Below are 9,361 nucleotides of genomic sequence, written 5' to 3' on the forward strand. Positions count from 1 at the left end.
GATATTGGGTTTTTTTAATTATGATTTTTTGAAACTTTATCATTCATATTCACAAAAAAGATACTAACATCAAAATATATAATATCCTAAGTGTCCAAAATTTCAATACCACGTTACTCAAAACATGATGGGATTGATCTGAATCACTGCATATGTGCTATTTCAGGGGTCGATACAACCTGAAGTCAGGTAAAGTCCTGGTTCTGTGAACAGTCGCTCATCTGTAGGAACAGTAACACTAAGTTTAACTATCTATACCAACTCAGTTATATTTATAAAAGTTTAACGTATTTGAGAAAGGCTATAGTGACATCGCTTCCCCAAGAATGTATAACTTTTACATTACCGGTCGAAAATGTGATATGATGTTTTTCTTACAGAGTAAAACTTTTTCTTTGTAAACCTAGTTTTAAGTTCTAAAGACACGTAGCAGGTAGAGGAGATCAGCAAATAAGTTTAAAAGAAGAGTTCAAGATTTTGTTAGTGCTGCCTGGCAATTTTAGTATATTTCTGTGGTCCATTCAATCTCCCATCCTCCTAGATTACTTTATACCCTTATCTCTCTCCTTAAAGCTGAAATACTTCTTGCCTCTTATGCTGTGCTATTGATATTGATTTGGAAAATAGGAGGAATGAGAAGAGCACTCTCTTACACTCCAGCATCTCCTAGCCTGCGTTCATCTGCTTCCAGATGCTCTTTGGTTTCCTGTACCCAGTGGACGAAGGAAGAGTGAGGGCTCTGACCTAAGGCCAGCCTGTCTCTCACGGCCAGCACTTCTCACCCATGAAAGATGTTGCTCCAGTAATGTCTCCCTCCACCACAATCAATTTTCCCTTCCACCGGATCATTCCTATCAAAACACAAACACGCTGCGGCACATCCCCCTCAAAAGACAAGCAGTTCATTTTAACAGAAATCCAATTCACTCGACTTTCTTCTCGAGCTCCTATCCCATTTCTCTTGTTTCTTTTACAGCAAAACTCTTTGACAGCGTTGCCTCCCTTGCCCTCTCTCCTTCTATTTCTTTTGTTCTTTCTTCGGCTCACTGTAATCAGGTCTTCATCACCATCACTCCTTCGAAACAGTTCTTGACACTACCTGGCACATTTATTCATTTAATCATTCATTCAACAAAAATTTTGAGCACCTTCCATGTGTCACATCTGTTCAAAAGTAATGAATGGAGAACCTCAGAATCAGATTTTTCTTTCCTTCTACCCTGGGAGCCAAATTTTATTTTATTTTATTTTTTATTTATTTACTTTTTTTGGTGAGGAAGATGGACCCTGAGCTAACATCTGTGCCAATCTTCCTCTACTTTGTATGTGGGATGCCACCACAGCGTGGCTTGATGAGTGGTGTGTAGGTCCATACCCAGGATCCAAACCCGTGAACCCCAGGCCATGGAAGTGGAGCATGTGAATTTAACCACTGCACCACCAGAACAGCCCCAAGGGAATGGAATTTAAACTCTCCATGGGAGCATAGCTGGATAAATCTTGATATACTTTCAGCAAAATTGCACAGATGAGTAAATCCTGTGCCCCCCAACTTCCTGTTTATCAGGGGAGATGGGCAGCACAGCCACTCCAAAACAGACCCGGGCTATCTTGACCAGTGAGCCCACTCAAACTGCATGGGACTGCTCTCGGTTTCGCCCTGGCAGTCAAATTCAAAGTCTGGGTCCCACACTTTAATTCTATTTAAATTATACAGTCTTCAAACATGCCAAAAATCTCCATGCACAGATTCCTTTTAAGCAACTTTATGTTTATCACTGTCCCAGCCTCCAAGACAGCATACTGAAATACTAAATGGCTTCTAGACATTTAGTGTTTTATGTTTTGTAACAATTTTTTTTTTCCATTTCTCCTTTCAAGTGCCTTGACCATACTGACTCTAGAAGAGTCTCTGATGATTATGGCTTCCCTTGTTTTAATGATCTTTTATTACTCTTTGTGAAAATGCTAATCAAAAACCTTTCAGTGGCTAGTCTAGAGAAAAGAAGTGATTTAGTAATTGACTCTGGGCACTGGGTTGCTGCTTTAGGAAGATACTTATCTTGTCTGTCAAAAGCTGACTTTGCCAAGGAATTTCTAAGGTGGAATATGTCTTTTCCCTTCTGCTTCTCAAAGGCATAGATTTCTCTCCAATATGTTTTAAAAAATGGAAATCACCTACTTAATCTTTGGTAATGAGTAATTTGAGTTATAAATCTCAAATAACCCTCTATATGAGAAACTATAGTGGTCACTTTTGTACTCTATCCTCAACTCATAAATGCTTTGTAATTCTGGGGACAGAGGTATGATCTGACGTATTCCAGGTTCTTAAGGAAGGCGTTCTCTTCAATTGCAGTCCAGTAGTCAAGTCAACCTGGCAAGAATAGCCCTTCCATCCAGGCACCTCAAAGCCTTGTCTGAAGAGCATCCTCTTTTTAAGGATTCCAAACTGAAACCACTTATTAAACCAACTAGTTGTCTCTGGTTATTAAGAAAGAATATATAATTGAAGCTGCTCTGGCGAAACACTAATGACCTAACACATAAAATGCAATAAGATGTTACATGAAATAATCAAAGGAATTGCTTTGGCTAGAATTGTGAACACACACAAAAATAACAGAACTAAAATTACAGAGTTCTTTGTATTGTGTCGCTTCAATATACCTTATACGAACAGTAACAATACATTTTCCAATGAGGTACTTATTTCTAGGCTGGATGCCATAGGTAGTGTTCTCAGCGCTTTTCAGTCCTACGCCTTCTTAACTTCCTCAAATGGAAATAAGTCAAGCATTTGATATGCAGCAAACTTTAGGAATATTTAAAACAAGTTTTCTCCCCTGCAGACTAGTAACAGATTTGAATCTTCCGGGCATACCTCTAACAGTTTATGTTGGCAACAATGCAGCTTCAAACAGCAGATGGTTACTTGCATATTATAGATAAGGGGGAAGAGCTAGCGATACACCAACTGGGATGGCAGCTCTGGGGAAAATTGCAAATTTCAGCGAAGCCTACGGAGTTTGAATGTTTATGAGCAATAAGGAATGGAAAAGCGAACAGGAGGCAAAATCCTTCACACACACAAAAAAGAAAGGTTACTAAGGCTGGTGGTATGGACCTGTTACTCTTCCCTGAAGACAGAGTAAATGCATCTGATAATTTTGTTGCTGCATAACGCATGCATCTTCGGAAGAGTGTGGCATGGATACAAAGTTCTGTAATGAGGCAGGTGGATACTCATCGTGCGTTCATTGCTGAGAATACCATAACACTGCATTCAGTAGATGACTCCCTTCTGCATATACAAGCAAGCCCGTGCTCCTCAGCCTAGCTTTCCTTTCTTCTCTGTTGATCCCAGTGGGTTTGTCTGTCTTATCTCATCATTAATCTATACCAATTAAACAAATATTAATAAATATATCACCTCTGTAATGTGTGGCTGATGCTCTAATTTACTCACAGCTTTAACTGAACATCTTAACTTATGAATAAGATTTGGTACAAATTATGGAGGCTGTCGAATTCATTACATTTCAGAGCCATCCAGAATAATCTTCTATAGCTCATTTGATACCTGATGCCCATTTGGTTATTTAAACATATTTTATATGTTTATATATATATCTGCAAAAGGGGATAGTTATAGTACCTCCCTCACAGGTTTGTTGTGAGGGTTTAATGAGTAAACATAAAGCCGTGGAAGAGCAAGCCCTCCATTGGTTACTCGGTGTTATTTCCAGTGTTATCGTGTTAGTATAATTTACTGTGTGCGGATAGCGCTGCAGAGCAGTTATGCAGACTTTTCTCTCTCTTTGAAAATTCCAATTTCCCTCCCAGTGCGGCAGATGATTTTTTATAATAGTTACAGCTAACATTTAGTGTTTATCATGTACCAGGTACTATTATGAGTGCTTTATGTGTATTAATACATTTAATTGTCACAATGATGCTATGAGGAAGATACAAATATTATCCCTACTTTGTATGTGAGGAAATGGAGGCACAGAGAACTGAAATTATTGTCCGAGGGTGACAAAGTTAGAACTGGTAGAGCTGGGCTTCAGACCCAGGCTGTGTGGCTCCAGAGCCCACACCCTTTACCACCTCCCTACAGGGCTATCGATGTTTGTTCTCACATTACCTTGTTTCTATGTCTCAGCACTTTCATTCCAGTCCCTGACTCAACTGAGCTTCTCACTTGTTCTTTGACTTGGTTACTGCCCTGTAATTCTCTCCTTCCTTTCAAGCATCTTCAATCTTGCGCATTTCACTGACTTTTCAAACAAACAGCTTTCTTTTGTCTTTAAAATAAACAAACGCAAGCCTCTGATCAATGTCATCATTTCTTAGGAATACTACACTTTCTCCCTTCTCCATCCATATTGTATTTCATGAAAACAAGATCCGTCCTGCTGTAACCACATTCTGTGTTCTTTCCTCGTCTACTCCCACCACTCCTCGGGAACGGCTCTCTGGAAGTTACTGTGACCTGCTCGGCGAAGCTAATGTCCTTCTTTCGTTCTCCTCTCATTAGGGATGGGAGGGGGCCTTTGGAAATAGAGCTCACAAAAGCAGTTTTTCCAGGCAATGAGTTAATTAGGATACACACCAGGGGGAAATAGAACAAAAGATTTCCTTAAAAAATTAGCGTTCCTTGTTTTCCTTCTATTTATTAGCTCTGCAGTAGCTACTCTTGATTACTTAGGACTTAAATGGCTCATTCTTTTATATAAATTTTACCAATATCTTTGAAATAACTATTCATTTCTCTATATTAGAGGGTTTATTTTTATTCATTCTTTTGACATTTCCTTAGCATTGTTCTGTTGCCCCAAACTAACAATCTTACCAAAAAATCTTTGCAAGTGAAGTAGCTATTAGCATAATAATGTCTGTGACCCTCCATTTCTTAAAGTAATTGACAATTAAGAACTGGTAGGACAGGTTATCATTAAACTGTAATAATTAGCTGTGGGCTTTTCAGATAATTGCTAATTTTAAAATATTCATAGCTTGGTACTGTGTATTGTTTAAAAAGAAAAATACATACATACATATATATATATATATATATATATATATAAGTCCACAATGAATTAAATCCTGAGTTAAGTTCAGCATCTATGAAAGGATATTTCTTGATTGAACTGGCATTCATGCAGTGTCATTTCCTGGCAGAGTTTTAGGTTCAGCTTTTTAAAGACATCTTTGTATCTCTCATAATACATAGCACAATCTCTAATATAGAATAAGCCCTCAATAATTGTTTGTTGAGTGAATACATGAATCCATGGTGAATTTAAGAGGAATAGGAGCACATTTTCCTAGTCTCTCTTGTTTCTCATCCCCATGAATGATGAGGAATGATGAGGAATTTAAGAATAATGTGGTATTCCAGGAGAAGAATCCTGGAAGTTGAACTAAAAACAGGGGCAAAGAAAGTCCATGTACACAATAGTGATGTTACCTCCTTCCGCCCAATTCTATCTTAGCAGCCAGGCTTTTAATAGGAAGCAATAGTTACATAGTCATAATAATGCAAATGCTAAATGTTGATTTAAACAAAATTGTGCTAGAACTGCATTGGGTTCTGTATTAGGGTTCTCTAGAGAAACAGAATCAATCTCCATCTATCCATATATGTAAAGAGATTTTTAAATAAGGAATTGGCTCACGATTATAGAGACTGCAAGTCTCAAGATCTTCAGGGTGAATTGGCAAGCTGGAGACCCAGGAGAGCAGATGGTGTAGTTCCAGTCCAAAGACTGGTAGGTTCAAAACCTAGAAAGAGCCAGCTTCTCAGTTCAAATCTGAAGGTGGAAAAAGCCCAACGTCTCAGTTTGAAAGTACTCAAACGGGAGGAATTCCCTCCTACTCAAGGGGTTCAGCTGTTTTGTTCTCTTCAGGCCTTCAACTGATTGGATGAGGCCCACCCACATTAGTGAGATCCATCAGCTTTATTCAATCTTCCAATTTAAATGTTAATCTCATCCAAAAACACCCTCACAGAAATACTCCAAATGTTTCACCAAATATCTGGGCATCCCATGGCCACATAAAATTAACCATCGTAGATTCTACGAGAGTGTCGTATCTGATGGAGAGGAGCTAAGCACAGGGGTTAGGAGGGAGGAGTAAGAAATCTAAACAGTTATTAAGCAAATAAGTAATTCTAAAATCTGTGAATCAGAATCTAGCAGTATAAGAACAATATTTGAAAGTTTACATTAGAATACTTTGTAAATATGAGATAGTATGAATTTAGAACAGTGTCTGGCTTACCATAAGCACTCAATAAATGGTGTGCATTATTTCTCAAATATTAGGATAGTCAATTACATACTCTGTTCTTTATTTTAACTATACTGTTATATTTTGCATATAAATTTCTCATGTTCTAAATTTTTTTTTTTTTTAAAGATTGGCACCTAGGCTAACAACTGTTGCCAATCTTCCTTTTTTTTTAAGTATTGGCACCGGGGCTAACAACTGTTGCCCCCCCCCCGCCCCCCGTATATAGTTGTATATCTTAGTTGCAGGTCCTTCTAGTTGTGGGATGTGGGACACTGCCTCAATGTGGCCTAACGAGCGGGGCCATGTCCGCGCCCAGGATCCGAACCCTGGGCTGCCGCAGTGGAGCGCATGAACTTAACCACTAAATTTTTAATATTAATTAATTTTTCATATAATATGTCTGAGAATCTAAGGTATATGGGTTCTATGAAGAGGATAAAAAAGCTGTCAGTTCCTGCGAAAGCACCATGATGAATTGCGAAAACATGAATTTTGAGGTCATGCAGGTCTTACTAGTTCAAATACTAGACTCGTTTCTTACTAATGCTGAGCTCTTACCCGTGTTAGTCACATGGAGCCTCTCAGCTCGTGGAATAGAACAGCGCCATCTTACTGAGAAGTTGTCATGTGGCTAAAGGAATCTTACATGCATAACACCCAGCACCTAGAGACAGAATGCATTCAAAAAGCACTAGTTATTTTTATTTCCTTTGAGGCCTGGGCAGGCCGATTAGGAATATATATATATTCCAGACTGATCTGGGGCAGGTTACTCAGCCTCTCTGTGACTCAGTTTTCTCATCTATAAAGTCAGGATAATACTAGTAACCTGTCTGTTATGAGTGTTGTGAGGATTAACTGAGTGAAAATCTGTAATGTGTCTCAAGCCCTTACAGTAGTCCTGGCACTAACGGGAGCTGTTTAGATATGACAATAATAATAATGCCACAGGAATTATAATAACTATTGTTTGTCCCCAGAAACAGTATTATTAGCCATAACTAAAACAAACAGCAGCTGCTATATTTTCAATGTCTGGCATCATAAATAAATCATTTACAGACCAGTTTTATGCAGTTTCAGGCAAGGTGCTGAGGAGGTACCAGAAGGAGATCAGAAGACAGGAGTCTGTTCTTATAAGAAAAGCCTAAGAGAGGCCTGACATGGTGGCGTAGTGGTTAAGTTCGTGTGCTCTGCATCAGCGGCCCAGTGTTGATGGGTTCAAATCCCAGGCACAGACCTACTCACTGCTCATCAAGCCATACTGAGACAGCATGTCACATACGAAATACAGGAAGATTGGCATAGACGTTAGCTCAGGCCAATCTTCCTCACCAGAAGAAAAAAAAAAAAGAAATGCCTAAGAAAATGTGGTTGGACATTGGATGCCCATAGTGAGGAATTTTGTGGAAAGATTTGTCATTATGCGTGTATTCTATTTCCCTTCCTACTCCCACAAAGCAAGGGACTCTAAAAGAAGAACTTTGAAAATTTATATTATGTTCCTGAAGCTAAGGGAACAATAGTTGTTATGGAAAATCACTCTCAAAAGCACTTTCAAACAAAAAGCCAGCTGAGGGCCTGGAGAAGCAATATATAAAGTGGGGTGCTGGTACGAGTTTAACAATTGCCAGACCCCCCTCCTCGAAAAAATTGAAAGCCCTGATTTGTAACATTTGCCAATTTCCATTATGTAAATATTGCCACTATGATGGATTTCAAGTTACCACTATGAAGTTACTGACCATGGAATTGGGAATTTCTGCCCTCAGATTTCACGAGCCCTGGGAGCAAGCTGCGTTCCTATAGCAAGCATTACCTTTTCACAGCTAACGTTCCAGCAGGGGAGGCTGTCAGAGGAAACCACAAAGCATCCCACAAGAAAAAAGGCAGTAGCTAGTACAAAGACACAACATTAAGTTAGAACTGAACCTATCAAGTAAGGCCATGTGTGCCCTTTACCACTTCTCTACTCCCCTACGCCTGATGCTGTAGCGAACAGAAATGTGAGGTAAGAAGTGACAGAGAGTGAGGCAAGAAGTGTATCAAGAAAGTCAGTCATGACTTTCTTCCCCAGAGCAGCCTGTGACAGCTGTGAGCTGAAATGGGAGAGTTTTAAATTTAGTAATTGTTTCTACCTTTATGAAAAAGACTGGCATTTTTTTGTTATTTGAAAGTTTTCTAAAAACTATGGAATCTACCTAACTTCATCTAGGAAAAGAAAACAACAGCCACAGTTCTTCAGATAACATCCAAAAGGTAGCGGTGAAAAAGAATACAGCTCCATTCTGCCTGTGCCCAACCTAATCTAACTGGTTCAATAAATTGGTTCTATCAGTAATATAGGAAGTCAAAGAAGGGTGAATGCCTAGCAGTGGTATAATTTTAATAAGGAAAAATAATGATTACAACTAAGCCCAGCCTTACCAGGGCTAGCCTCTTGGGCTACACTCTCATTGTCAGGATTAATCACTCTGTCTGACCCCCAATGAAGGTTATTTTTCCTATAAAGCTCTCACATAGCATGGTCGTCCTTGGGTTCCCTCTTGACCATCTAATCTCTTCTGACTGTGAGCATTTGGGGCTGGAATCAAAGCGTGGTTATTTTTTGTGTGCCTGCACCGCTTAGAACAAGGTACACTTTTCACCCGTCTGTAGTTGCGTACTGTAATGTACTTGGGAAACGTTTGTTTCTTTAGTTGATGGAAAGAGTCTTTGTTCTTTGTATCGAATTAATTTGCTCAAGTCATTTTCTACTGACAATGTAAAGGGCAATTTAATCCCAATTTCAATCAATAGAATCATAAATTCCGCTCAATTAAAATGAAAACTGATGGCATTTTATTATCCAGTGGGGAAGGTTCACAGATCATACAAACCTGTTAAACCAGCAGAAGTTGGAAAGAACACAGTTAAACACTGAATCCTTAACTCCAACACCATATAAGTGTTCGACCCTTTTGGAGAAAGACTTGCCCTTGGAATTTTATGCCGTAAAAAGGTTAACTTCTTAATTGCACGTGTAATATTATCGTTAAGAAAGATACAGAGAGAAATG

The sequence above is a fragment of the Equus caballus genome, chromosome 28 (assembly GCF_041296265.1).
Source record: "Equus caballus isolate H_3958 breed thoroughbred chromosome 28, TB-T2T, whole genome shotgun sequence".
Taxonomy (NCBI): domain Eukaryota; kingdom Metazoa; phylum Chordata; class Mammalia; order Perissodactyla; family Equidae; genus Equus; species Equus caballus.